This window comes from Lepisma saccharinum, chromosome 27, assembly GCF_977018435.1.
Source record: "Lepisma saccharinum chromosome 27, izLepSacc3.1, whole genome shotgun sequence".
In the NCBI taxonomy this organism is placed as follows: domain Eukaryota; kingdom Metazoa; phylum Arthropoda; class Insecta; order Zygentoma; family Lepismatidae; genus Lepisma; species Lepisma saccharinum.
Genome location: NC_139255.1, coordinates 35,688,642 through 35,702,833, shown reverse-complemented (window position 1 = coordinate 35,702,833; position 14,192 = coordinate 35,688,642). Strand labels below are relative to the sequence as shown.

General features: G+C 40.0%; 1 protein-coding gene across 2 annotated transcripts in view; it reads right to left on the bottom strand.

Annotated features, from left to right (window-relative positions):
• LOC145980123 (uncharacterized) overlaps positions 1–5,279 on the bottom strand; it is a 73,220-nt gene extending 67,941 nt beyond the window's left edge. For both annotated transcript variants that reach the window (XM_083113134.1, XM_083113135.1), the window contains exon 1: positions 5,146–5,279. The gene's annotated coding sequence lies outside the window, so the exon portion shown is untranslated. The remainder of the gene's footprint in view (positions 1–5,145) is intronic.
• Positions 5,280–14,192: the final 8,913 nt, after the last annotated feature.

Genomic DNA, 14,192 nt, shown 5'->3' with positions numbered 1-14,192 from the left:
TTTAATATATTTTTAAAAATTCACAAGTGCTCAGTCTCATTGCTCAAAATGAGTATTGTGATTTTGAAAGTAACATTACATTTATGAGTGAAGTATGTATGACAGAATAAGATTTTCCCAGATTTTGTATTCTGGGCTGAATTTAACATTAACTTTAAACAAATAGGATCTCTCCAAAAATTATAGACTGGGTGAGATCAAGATTTAATTAGATTTTTTGTGGTATACTGTGGATATAAGATTGCCTTCTCAAAGTTAATAACTACCGAATCTTATATATTTCAGTAATGGCACTTCTATTCACTCAGCATCAGCCATACTAAACATATTTTTCGACAATTTTGTTATGGTATGTTGTAGTGTCACCCTAAATTTATTATTTTATTATTATTATATTTTTGGCTTTTCGTTTTCTTTTATCACTTAGAAGTTCGTAGGATTTCCTTATTTTTCTCAAATTCGCACCCAGTCGCTTTCTTGGCATGGCGAGAGGGAGAACCCCGCCCCTCAGGCAAGTCACACTGGCTAGGGTACTCTGTTATTTTTTCTTCTTTTTTTGTGTATTAGTGTGTGTGCGTTAGAGCCACTGGACAAGGCTAAAAAAAACTGTCAACACTGCAAGGACACGGGGGAAGTTTTGGCATTTTTGGGGGACAAAGGACTCAACAAGATAGAGGTGAAAGAAGTGAGGGTGTATGTGAGAAGGTGTAGAAAAACTTTGTGTATGTGCATACAGGGATGCAGGGCTGTGCTTTGGAGGAGACAAGTAGGTGAAGTCCGATTGGTGTGCAGGTGGCAATGGTGAGTGTGAGATATAGAATACCACCATTCCACCCCGGCCGAGAGGACTAAGGGCGTTCTGGGCTCTAAGCCGGAACATCAGCCAGCCTAGAGGAAGGTAAACGGAAGATGGGACCTGGAGCCGTATCCACCACTCAATTCACCACCCCCTTATCCCCTCCAACAACGGATCACAACCCACCCTTCATATAAAGGAAGAACTGTGCGTGGGTGAGGAACGGAAGTGATTCTATGTACGGTGCACCACATAAGTGACAAAAGATAGGGATCCCGTTGAACTTTACTTATGGCCATACGAGTTACTTAGTTTTGTGTTGTATGTACTATGCCGGGTTATTGTATATTTTTTCTTATTATCAATAATAATCAATTTACATGTTCAAATTAACCTTTCAAGTTCTTTACATATTGCCCTCCCACCCACAATGTCTAAAGTCCACCATATTGAACAATTTAGTTATTTGAATAATTGAATAATGTAGTGTGGAAAACGACACTGTTCTGGGTGCTCTGGCTGGTTCCACCCGAATATGATACCCCTAGAGGCGCTGGCGTCGGCACAGCTGCATGGTATTCGTCTGCTTATAATGGAAGTAAATGGAGTTTTTGCTGCAACGTCTGATTCTTTTACATGAAGCATTTCTATGAATGTGATAATTGATATGATATTTAGTACATTGGTGGCGAAGATATTAACGAACATTCTATACAGTCGACCACATCCTGTTACTGTTCTACTTTCATTAATAATACGGGAGAAAAAATACGCGTGGAATGCTCATGGTAACTAAATTTTTGTGTATGAATTAGGTTCATAATTATTATCATCATCATAATCATTTCTTTTAAAGATATACATACTGAAGCATTTATATTTTTTATATTTACTGGCTCTTTTCTTCCGCTTTAAACTAATCGCGCCAATGATGATTGCATGAAACGACAATGGGAAAACCACAAAACGTTCTTAGTGCCATCGACATTAGTGTAAGGAAACTTTCAGACCAATAGGACAAGCGACATGGGATGTTCACACTGATGTGACTAGTGAAACAGACACTTCCAGATTGTAAAATAGCATTCATTGCGCATGAGGGTCCAAACAGCAAATGACACGTTCATATGCTGTATTTGCATGCTACTTGTTGCTTCGGTCTGAAAGCTCCTTAAAGGAAGGGTGCTCAGACCGAAGCGACGTGCCACAGGAAGAGTTCCCAAATAAGTGACAAGCGACATGGTTCGTGCCTTCAGTCTAATAGCAAGCGTTTGCTGCTAATTATGTGAACAGTAGATCTAGGCAACACCATAAGCCACACGTGTTGCTCATACTGGTCCCTTTTCCCCAATAGCTTGCAACGTGTTGCCGTGGTATGTTCTTCGTGCATGCACGATGCAATGAGTGTCTTGCTTTAAGGAGATTGCACACCAAAGCGACAACCGGCACGTGACACTTATCGCTTGATGATTTCACCAACCGAAAGCTAGCCTGTGCTTCCCGTCATGCTGCTACGATGTGAAATGTTGCTCTTGATTGGCTCGTTTCCAAGTGACATGTGTCGCTTCGGTATGAAAGTTGCCTTGAACAGAAGGACCTGTGTCACTTTGGTGTGAAATTCCCTGTATCGTTTGTAGTCTTGATCTAAAATCTCCTTAATGAAACAGTGCAGTCAGAGCTTGTGTCCCTACGCTTCGAAAGGCTGCATTGATTACCAAAGGCTCGCTTCCAAGCGACACTTATGGTTTGTCGCCTCGGTATGAAATATCTCTCAGGATACTATTTATATTCTAATAACAGAAAAATAAACTTAGTACACAATCCAACACCTGACGTTCGGAATCACATTGACATGTGTCTTCTTGTGTTACGCATGCTATTTATTTATTAATTTTATTTTACTTTACAAATTAATGGCATTTTGTGACTGCAAATCACTCCACAAATATAACTGTTTCCATCAATTCACGTGCCGCCTTTCAAGACAAACAAATCTACACAATATATTATAAAAACTAACTAAGCCGCATTACTTTCATCAGAAAATTAGCAGCTGCCATCTATGTTGTCGTTTTCCACAATACGTTATTCAAGGCACTGTAATTGGATTTAGAGGAGTTTAGAGTAACTTGAACTGGGGAAAAATTACTTTTAAAAGAGCTAGAATATCAAAAAAACAAAATCTGAAAGATGGTAAAATATGAAAATATTAGGGGGGAAAAAAATAATCTTGAACTAACAGTTACAACTAAATCTGTAGGGGGTGCTCACGATCTTGTCAACTCCAGCCCTTCACATCACTTGCTTATATTTGAATGCCATTGCCATTTGGCAACACTGATGACCTTTACTCCCCGTGAACACTCCTGGATCAGTCCCGGAACTCGGTTCGTTTAGCATTTATTTGAAAACAATCCATTGTTGACTTGTTATAGAGCTGTGATGTGCACAACTATTGATAGGAGCATTTTCGGATACATAGCATTTTCTCTCTCTCTGCTCAGTTGCTGTTTTAAGTCCTTTATACACAGTAAGGCTAATCGGGACTGGGCCTACAGTGGGACCCGAACCACTTGTGCCTCCACCGGGTATCGAATCTGGTTTCTCTCTCTCTCTCACACACATATAGATTCTAAGATACTCTGTACATATACAATATTTCTGGCTTCATCACATTCAAATGTCATTCACTAGATTTAGCTCCTTCTGTAATGTGTTGAGTCAAATAACTTTATAATTTTTTTGTTCTTGGAACAAAGGTACTTTAAAAAGGCCATTCTCGTTATAAAGACTAATGTTTTTCCTTGTGTGCAGTGCTAATTAAAGTTTGCCTCTATTTCTATCGATTTCCTGCCTGCCTAATATATTTTTAGGACAAAGTCATACAAGTCCTACTACGAATTTTGATTTTAGTTGCTTTGTGGTCTTCCCCTGGGTCTCGTCTTCAAAACAGAGCTGCAAGTTGGGAGAAGTGGATGGGGGTACGTAATCTTATAAAAATATTAAATTTCCAAATTGTTATATGACAAAAAAAATGGAAATAAAAATTGGGTAACAGTTTCATACATCGGAGACACATTTCTTCAATTTTACACAAGAAACTACTTACGGAAATGAGATTCTCCAAGATTTACAACGTTCGTCGTGGTATTTTCTTTCATCGTAGAATATACTTGACCGGGAAATCATGTATTTTTGAAGAGAAATATCTCACAGACACAAAATTGCCATTGCTTTCATTTACTTGCACTACAACAACCGGATGCTGCGAATGTTTGATGACGTAAGCCCCTGTCAGTGTTTCAACCCCCCCTTTTTTTTACTATGCTTGCCTAACGTAACCAAACCTAACCTAACCTTATTGGAAATGGTTCGTGGGGCTATCGGTCAGTTGCCATGCATAATGGTTCGTGGGGCTATCCGTGAATGGTTCATGGGTATATCCGTGTATGGTTCGTGGGCTTATCCATCAGCTACCCAGGCTATCAGTCAGCTACTACTAGTGTATAATGTATAATTTCCACCAGTGACAAACACGATAGTAGATATTTTTCGGTGAAGGAGGTTGAAACACTGCATACCCACAACTTGAGTCAAGACGAGCTCGCCATATTGTGTGTTCCGAAAGCGAAGAAAGTAATAAAAAACACACTCAGAATGTGAAAATTGAGTTTGTTTTCGTGTAAAAAATATAATGGCACCTTGAACGATGTTCCGATACACAATTGGTAAGTACGAACCAAGCGAAACACAGAATATCCAATTTTAATGTGTCTCCGATCTATGAAACTGGTATCAAAAATTGTAATCTTGTAATGTTATATCATCAAAAATAATTCTATTGGAAATTAAACTGAAAGGTTGTTGACCGCATCATAATCTAACCAGGAGATTAGTATTACACATACGAAACTTGAGCCCCAAATTTGATAGGTATTTCGGACATCTTTCACGTTATAAAGTAATCAGCTCAGTTCCTTACAATTATATATAGCCTCTCTCTCTCTCTGTCTATATATATATATATATATATATATATGTGTGTGTGTGTGTGTGTGTGTGTGTGTGCAATTGCTTATAAGCAATGACTTCTCAACAAAATTTGGAAAATTCTTGGTACAACAAATCAAATCGTCGCAATATCCGAAATAAAACAAAACTCTTTTACTGAATCTCAAAAGAACGTCTTCAATAAAAATCATGTCATACAAAGTGGAATCATTATGTACGCAATACGGAAACATACAAGTGTAAATTACGACAAAACCAAAATTAATTTAATGTTGAAGTGAAAAACCACGGAAGGTACGTTACTTTGAATCAAAAGATATTATGCTTTTGAAACTTACTCTTCCCAGATAATTTGCTTGTATGAACCAATACGATATTTCCTGCAAGTCTAGATTTTTATTTCATTTCAGCATATATTCGCCATCAACCTGAAATCTTGTGGCACGTGTTAATGTTGATTAGTTGTTTCGTTCACGTCCACGAAAGAACAAAGAACACAGTTGCCATGAACAGAAAACACTTTTTCCTTGCTTCTTCTTCTTCTTCTTCATGCCCCTCACCGCTTGAATGGTAGTATGGTAGTATGTCTATGGGTAGCAGTCTTGGGCAACGGTCTGAGAACATTGAGGGCTAGAAGTTCGCGCACTAATATAAACAGCACTATATTGGTTCACACTTCACTTCACTGTCACTATAATACAGTAATGATGAGGGATGGAATCAAAAGCGAAGGTCGCACTGTCGGGCAAATCCATAGAGAATCCACATTATAGAGGGGGAAGGAGATGAAAGTAGAGTGGGCAAGGAGAAGGGGAAAGCAACCTTTTGTCGAAGGAGTCTGTGGAGGAGTGCCTGTCCATGTGTGTTCCATAGCGGGCATTGGAAAAATAAGTGGGTGGGGGTTTGTTTATGTTCTCCGCAGGTACAATTGGGAGAAGGAGTTTGAGGAATTCGTGCCAGATGCTCGTTTGTGGTCACGTGTCCCGTTCTAAGGCGTAGGATACAGGTGATCACTTCACGAGGCATTTTTAAATGATGAAACCAGGGTCGAATAGGGAGTTTATCATAGAACCATTTGTAAGTATATTCCTTTCCCGGATTCTCTGGAGTAAGAGAACGCGTTCGCGTTCTCGGCGCATGTTGAAGGGTGTGCGCCTCGTCCAATGACCATCATCCACGGGAGGGTGCGACTCGACTGCTCATTCTTGGTACAGTAGTTCCGCAGTAAACATGTCAGCTCGGAAGTCGAGGGGAACTCTGCATTCAGGAGAGAGCCGCATAGTGTTGAATGTGTTCGAGAACCTATTTGAACGAGGTGGTAAAACAGTAGCTACATGAATGTGTTTTGGAGACAGTTGACCTAACGGGAATTGGGAAATCCACCGTCTATAATATCCGGAAGGAAGCGAAACAATCGCGAGGAAAGGATGGAACATCCCTGTTGGAAACGCCGGGCAAGAAGCATCCGAAACGAGCTCAACGATTTGCAGACTTCGATGAGTTTGCGCTAGAGGCATTACGAAGGCTTAAATTTTTGTTTCTCAAGTCTACCTTTTGATAATAGTGATTCATGTGGTAGAAAGAGGGAGTGGGTATTCGATTTTTGTTACTTAGCGTTGCTTTTCTGCCACTTCTAGCTAATCGCAACAATGAGTGATGACGTGAAATTGATGAAGAGACACTCATAAACAGTGCCGCAACCACAGGGGCAGAGGGCATTGCCCCCCCCCAACCTTGGACCGAAGTCCATTCTAGGGGAAGCAAACATTGAAGTAAAAAAACTAGACTAGGAGAATCTAAGAATAGCAGGACAATTGGGTAGTCATGATGGAATTAGTTTCTAATGTGTTTCTTGCATTTTTCTTCCAGACGGACAAGGGCACTTGCAAGGGGCACAGAGGGGCAATTGCCCCCCCCCCTCGATTTCAAATTTTATACAAAAAAAATACATTTCGTAAAATTTTCTTGATCGCTTCGCTCGCAATCTCTCCTATTATTATAGTCAAAGTTCAGAGCCATAGCTATGGGGCGGCGGGAGTCGGCCCTGGGAGCCAAACGATCTATGTAAAAAATGTTAAAGATAATGCCATGGCGCTCCGTAAAGTTATTTGCGCCCTATTAAAAGAATTTCTCTCTATGAAACTTAATATGAAATATTAATGATGACACTGTAATCCCTGAAGTCATGGATCAATCAAGGGATTCCTATTTATTTGTCAGGTGTCAAAACATGTATTTCAACTATAATATAATACAATTCACACAATATTTTGCAAAATGGTTAACGTAACCAGTAGGCAAACTTTGTCTGTAGTGATGCAAGAGTCTCTCCTTTGAAGGAAATAAGAGTCCGTGGTGGACTAAGGGACCCAAGTTTTAATGTTTTAGCAAGTCCAAAAAATGTATTACAAATTTTTACACAAATCATCAAAGTGTAGATAATATGTAACCATTAATATTTAATTAATTCAATTTTTCTTGCATAACACAACACAATGGTGTTGTTGGATTCTCGTTAGATTCCTTTGTGCGTATAAATCTTACATACTGGAAACTAAGACGGAATCATTATGAAGCATTATTTTGAAAGGACTCACTTAATCAGTTCTGCAGAGAGGCCCAAAGCTGTTGGTACATATTAATCATAATCATCTATTAACATTATCGACCTGTAAATATTAAGTAGATACAGTCCCTATTAGCCTATTTATGTTAAACTTATACAATATTCCAAATTCTTTGGCAATCTGGAAAGGTCATTGTTGAGAATAAGAGAAGAAATTGGCAGCAGAAAGCGTTTAGCTTTACGGCCCTTATACCGCGCAGCACTTCGTTGCTTTCATCCCGCACCCTTCCCCACCCAGTCTGGCCCCGCCCACAAGGTTACCCCTCTGCGCGTCGCTACTCCAGAGAATCCGGAAAAGCAGTATAGTGGTTTTTGCCACTGCGTCATGGACCCAATTTTCCCACTGAGAGTGATTTTTTTTTTTTGACCCGTGGGAGAAGATCAGTATAGGCAAGTCGGATAGGAGAGGGGAGAGGAACCAGGCGCGTGCCCAGGATTTTCGTAAGGGGGGGGGGGTTATCAATCTAACACATTTTCCAGTTCACAGGTCAAATTTCTTGTAATAAATTAGATAATTAATATACTTGGATTTTACCCCAATGAACGCAATCAATGTATTTGCTATGGATGCTTCATGTTTTTATTGCATCATATAAAAGCACCTGCTTGAATATTACCAAATTATTAATATTTTATATTTAATTGCTCAAATATAATTTTTAAACAAAAAATATGTACACTCAACATTGTAACAACATTAAAGAGATTAAGACTACTTGATGTCTTAAAGACAGTAATAAATAAGGTACCACAGTTCAACAATTTAAATTCTGAAATTTAGGCATCGAGGTTTCTGTGCGAGTTCTGACAGTATGTCGTCACAAGTAACTTTTATATCCCGGTGAATGTTCAGAGCAGCTAACCCATTTAATCTTTCTTCGCAAATGGTATTTCGAAGATAGGTCTTCAAGTGCCTCAAAGTTGAGAATGATTTCTCATTTGATGTTGTTGTTACCGGGATTGTACATAATATGAGCAAACGTGTGTTTACCCAGGGAAATATTACTTCACTGCATATATCAATTGCTTCAAGAGCATTTACTGGACGTCTTTGCATTGCTGCAAGATGACGATACCACAGTTTCATTTCAGTGTGAGCATCGTCGCCTTGTAATCAAGGTGTCCCGGGTTCAATACCCGGTGGAGGCTAATAGTGGTTCGGATCTCACTTTAAACTTTAGGCCCAGTCCCGATTAGCCTTACTGTGCATAAAGTGGATTTAAAACATCAATTCAATCAACATTGTCCTTGTTGTGGAGATGGTTTTGCTAAATATTGTGTACATTTTTGGCATTGTATTATTTTATTATTGGTCAAAACATTTGTTTGACAGTCGACAAACAAATACGAACCGCTTCAGTAATTAACATTTTCTACTACAGTGTCATTAATGTGTCATATTCATTTTCATATTAGGTCTATGGAGAGGAATTTTGTATAATGTTAACGTTATGGAACTGCGAAACCAACTGTTGAAGGGGCCACTCCCCCCTTCCCCTCCGAAGCCCAGTACCGCACCACAGGATCTGTCACTGAGCCCGACAAAATCTTGCCAGACAGTGCTCGAAATGCAAATTCGTAGCCGAAAAGGGAGGGGATGTTTGATCGATTTTGGAGATACGAGGGGGTACATCCTTGTATGGATCAACATGGAGACAATACAGTAGGTGGAGGATGCTCAATATGAAAATTATTCTAATTGGGGGTATGATTTGTGAAACTTTCTTAACTGAAGGCAGCATCCCCTACTTCGACAACTGATGCCAGAAAAGATGCTTTCAGAAAATGAATTTATTACCTCACACGTATATTACTTATTGTATTTTTTTTCGTTTGTACAAGAGAAATATTCAGAAGATTTGTAAGGAATATTTACAGTTAATAGGATGCCTATCTAGTCTATCCCGTGTCGTAATACAAACTTTATCCCTTTCCTACAAAATAATAAAACTGTCCATGCCAACCGTGATTTTATAATGTGGTTGCATACATATACACTAGCGACATTAGTGCCACTGCTCCGACGCCAGGGTTTCAAATACCTTGGTGGATCTATAAGATAGGTAATATCGTTTTTCGAGGGTTCGTGAACAAAACAAAAAGTAAATGATTTTATAGTCCATTTTATATTCAGATACGTTAATCAGGACTGGTCTTAAAGTTTAAATCGGGATACGTACCACTGTGCAATGCACCTTCACAGGGGATCAAACTCAGGACCTCTTTGATTACACCACCATCGGTGAGGCCCCTGAAATCATTGAGGAAACTTGTTCATCATAATGTTCTCTCGCCCTGCGAAAGTTTATTGGTGATATAGGATGACATCCTACACACGTCTTCCAGACATACACACGCGGGCACACCCCTCCCCTGCACACACACGATTGTATGCTTACAGCTCATGCTATGCCCTCCCAGAAAAACAATTCTAAATCCGCCTATGGATATATCTGCTATCAAATAATGAACGTCACTTACCTCGACAGTTCCTTGACATAATTTTGCAACAAGGTTTGCAATATCTTCTGTTATGCCTTCTTGTTGAATATCAAGAGTCTGAAAGTTCGCACGTTTCACTCTCGCAATTCGGATGGAATTCCTTTGAACTTAAATCGACCTTTTCTGACGTTCTATTTGTGGAAGGTGAAGCTTCAACTTCCATTTTTTGTTTCTTTTTGAAATAATCTAATAATGTATTTCTCCTCTTTTTTCTATCCATCTTTAGTTCCACGTCAAAAATCTATTACACACGCAGAAACATAACACACAACACGACCACTTCGACTTGCTACCTTGCAGACTGCAACTTGCTACAACCCCAGTGAACACCAGGACTTGGGACAAAGATACCGGGCGGTCGAATGTCTGAACCATGCATCCAGCTTGGTCCAGCTCAAATTACGTCACCAGTGTTGACAGCAACCAGTAGTGTCAGTGTCAGTAGTGTTGGCAACTGCTAAATTATTTACGCACAAATTCAAGCGAGATCTTTCACATGTGTTACAAGAAAATTCAATAAACTGAAGGCTGGAAATTGGTTGCGAAAAAAATATCTAATTTGTAAAGAGCACAAGAGTAAAACGTATAATATTTTGGCATATTAATTGCTTTTATTTTGTTTATGAAACTGACTGGGCCAGTTGCGCTATATAACGCATCCCTCCCTTCCTCCCGGCATGCTATTGTACAAAACATCGATTGCCTACTTCGTAAAACCATGCCTCGCTACTGCCTGCAACAATTATTATTATTATTATAATTATTGATATTTTGAAATAAATATGCATCCAGGTGCGAAATAAGATTTTGACTTACTTTGCCTACTAATTATAGTGATTCAAATCTCACAGAACTTTGCTCTGCTGGTATAAATGGTATAAGAGGGGGAAAGAAAGAAAAGGGAAGTTAGCAGCACTGTCGTAACAGGAAAGGGAGGGTCATTCTCCTAAGAGGGTCATCGTGCGTGAAAGAAAGGGGAGGAGGGATTCCTTCAGTTCGCATTCCAAGGGTTGCGGCTCTTTTCTTGACCATACTGAGAAGGAAATACTCCTTCCTTTTCAGTGACTAAGGAATGAATGAATGCTTGTGCATTGCTGTAACTCAACTCCAATATTATCAAAAGTAATTGAAGAAGCAATACATTTCTCATTGCCAAATGTAAACATTTTACAATATTGGCAATTTATGAAATAAAATGTATTTCTGCTTTGAATTTTTTTAAATGACGAAACCAATGGGGGGGGTTTTAACCCCCACCAACCCCCCCCCCTGGGCACGCCACTGAGAGGAACGTCCACAGCTGTTTTGGCATAATGATCCACAAGGTCTTGATGAGGATTAAGATTGCTATGTGCTTTGACATAGGTAAACTGTACGCGTTGGGCTTTGTTTTGGAGGTGAAAATACTCTTGTAAAACTAAAATGGGAAAGAGTTGCAACCGGTAAGCATCCTTACCACAACGAGCGATCGTGAATAATACGCTGAGGGCAACTGTGAGAATTAAAGTTTGCGTGTATTGTGCTTCACGAGCATGGATCAAGGCCTGATAAATGGCATAGCACTCTGCCGAGTAAATAGACGCTTCTGGCGATAAGGAAAATTGTCGTACAACATTGTATTGAGGGACATAAAAGGCACATCCAACGCGGTCGGCATTTTTGGACCCGTCTGTGTAGATAAAAGTATGGTCGGGTCAGAGTTCTTTGTAATATTCGTGTCGACCGAAATCAGTAAAGTTAATATTAGGGAGAGGGGCGGTGAGTATTGGTAAAGTGTATATCAAAGGGGATGTAAATGTAAAGCTGAGATCAATATTATAACAAGATAAAAAGAAAAGCCGAGGGCGAGAGCGATCGAGAGTTAAATTTGCTTCCAGTTGGCGTTGAATAGCGAACTCGGTATTGAAGGGATGAGGGTGTCGTTCCCATGTTTTCAATATGTATTTCGTGGTAGAGTATTGATATCGGAATGAGAGAGGCGGTTCAGTACTCTCTCCATAAACGCTTACATTGGGACTAGATGCCATTAATCCGAGGCAAAGGCGGAGTGCCTGACGTTGTAAGATATCCATTTTTTGGAGCCAGCGATCAGGCATCCCTCCCAATACGGGCGCCGAATAGTCAAAAAGTGAGCGAAAGCAATTCTTATAAAATAATAGCATAATGGAGGGGTGGCCCCCCCATTTGGTAGTGGCAAGCCCTTTCAGAATGTTAATCAATTTTTTCCCTCTTGTGATCAAATATTGAAGATGTGGTTGCCAAGTTAATTTACGGTCGAAATGAATACCTAAGTATTTACAGGTTTGGACCACCGGAATGTGATGTAAATGAGTTAGTGTATTGGGATAGCGAGTAAGCATATACGGATTGAAAATAATAATCTGTGATTTCTCCGGGGAAAATGATAAGCCGCGGAGCGCTAATTGATCACGTAATTGAATGATAAATTTGCGTAGGTCTAAGATGCCTCGAGTGGCATCTGATGTGCTATTATAAAAACAAAAATCGTCAGCATATTGAAGGATATGATGAGTAGAATTTGGTGTTTGATGCAAGTATTGTGTATATATATTGAAAAGAATTGGGCTGAGTGGGGAGCCTTGGGGGACACCACTCCGGATTAGTCGTGGTCCCGTAACATTATGGGGGAACCAAAAAACCAATATTCGTTCGTGATATAAATGCCATATTAAGTGAGCTACCACCGGATGAATGTGAAGATTAGCTAGAATTTGGTATAATATGGGAATTTGGACCGAATCGTAGGGGTGAGCAACATATATGAATAAGCTAAAGCAGTATTGTCGCAAGAGTTGGCTATTCTGAAGTACCACTGTGAGGGTACATATAGCGTCTTGGTTTCCAAGCCCGGTACGGAATCCCATTTGAGAGGGAGGAAAAAAATTTCGTTTTTCTAAATTCCACGTTATTCGGAGTTGTAAAGTTTTTTCGAATAATTTAGCCATTACTGGTATAAGAACAATGGGGCGGTAGGACGTGGCATGGGTAGCTGGTTTAGTCGGTTTTAATATTGGAATGACAACATGTTGAGTCCAACCTCGCGGGATTTTACCCCTACGATAAACAGAGTTGAAGATTGCCGTGAGGATATTAAGACCTTGTTCTGGGAGGTGTTTGAGGGTGTCGTAAGTGATGCCATCATATCCTGGGGCAGTAGAGGGGGTATTCTCTAGGATATGTTGAAGTTCCGATATTGTAACAGCGGGGAAATCTGCTGTGAATGAAATGTTTGTCTGGGCTAGAGATGGGGGAGGTAGGGTGACCGTAGGAGGTGTTAGGAGGTCCATAAATTCGACTTCCCAGGCATTATTAATCGGTCGGGGGTGAGGAACATGGGGGTGTCGTAAAGAGTTAAATTTGCGCCAAATGACTCCTATGGGGAGAGTCACATCAAGGGACTGACAGAAAAGTTTCCATGCCAGTCGTTTGGCTTTGGTATATGTATTTTTTGCGAGCGTCTGAAGTTTGTGGAGCTCCAGCCATGTTTCGGGCGTGGGGTGTTTAGCATAGAGTTTTGTGAGTGCTATTTTTTTTTTTTTTTTGATGGCGGCACACTGATTGTTCCACCAATGAATCTTAGGAAATCGATCTTTGGAAAAGAATTTTTGGCGCGTACCGCTCCGGTCAAGTGCTAACGTAATCATATGGAGGAATTTGGTATATGTCATTGTCCGGTGGGAGGGTATATCATCCGTATAGTATAATTTGAGAAAATAAGAGCGAAAGGTTTTCCAATTAATAGACTCACGTGTCCATCGACGGACAGGAATGTCAGTCACACCTGTTTTCGAAAAGGTATTGGGTAAACAAAGAAATATCGGCGTGTGATCACTCCCTCGTAAGTCAATATCGTTGGTCCAGTTAATATGAGAAAAAAGGTTTGGAGACACTAATGTTAAATCGATAGCAGTCGGACGGGAACCATTGTGTGGATAGTGGGTGGGGGTACCGTCATTCATTATAATGAAGTCGTTCTCAAGGATCCAATTTTCTATGGTGTAACCTAATCTATCGGTCAGGACATTGCCCCACAGCTGGTGATGGCTATTGAAATCACCGGTTATGAGATAGGGTCCTGGGAGTAAGGCGAGAAGGTCAGTGAGGGTGGATAAAGGGATGTTCTGCGAAAAGTGATGGGGTGGAATATAAAGGGAGAGGAGTGTGAATAGGTGTTGATGAAAATGAATGCGGACAGCAACAATTTCGACGTTATACTGGTGAATTAAAGGATGCGAG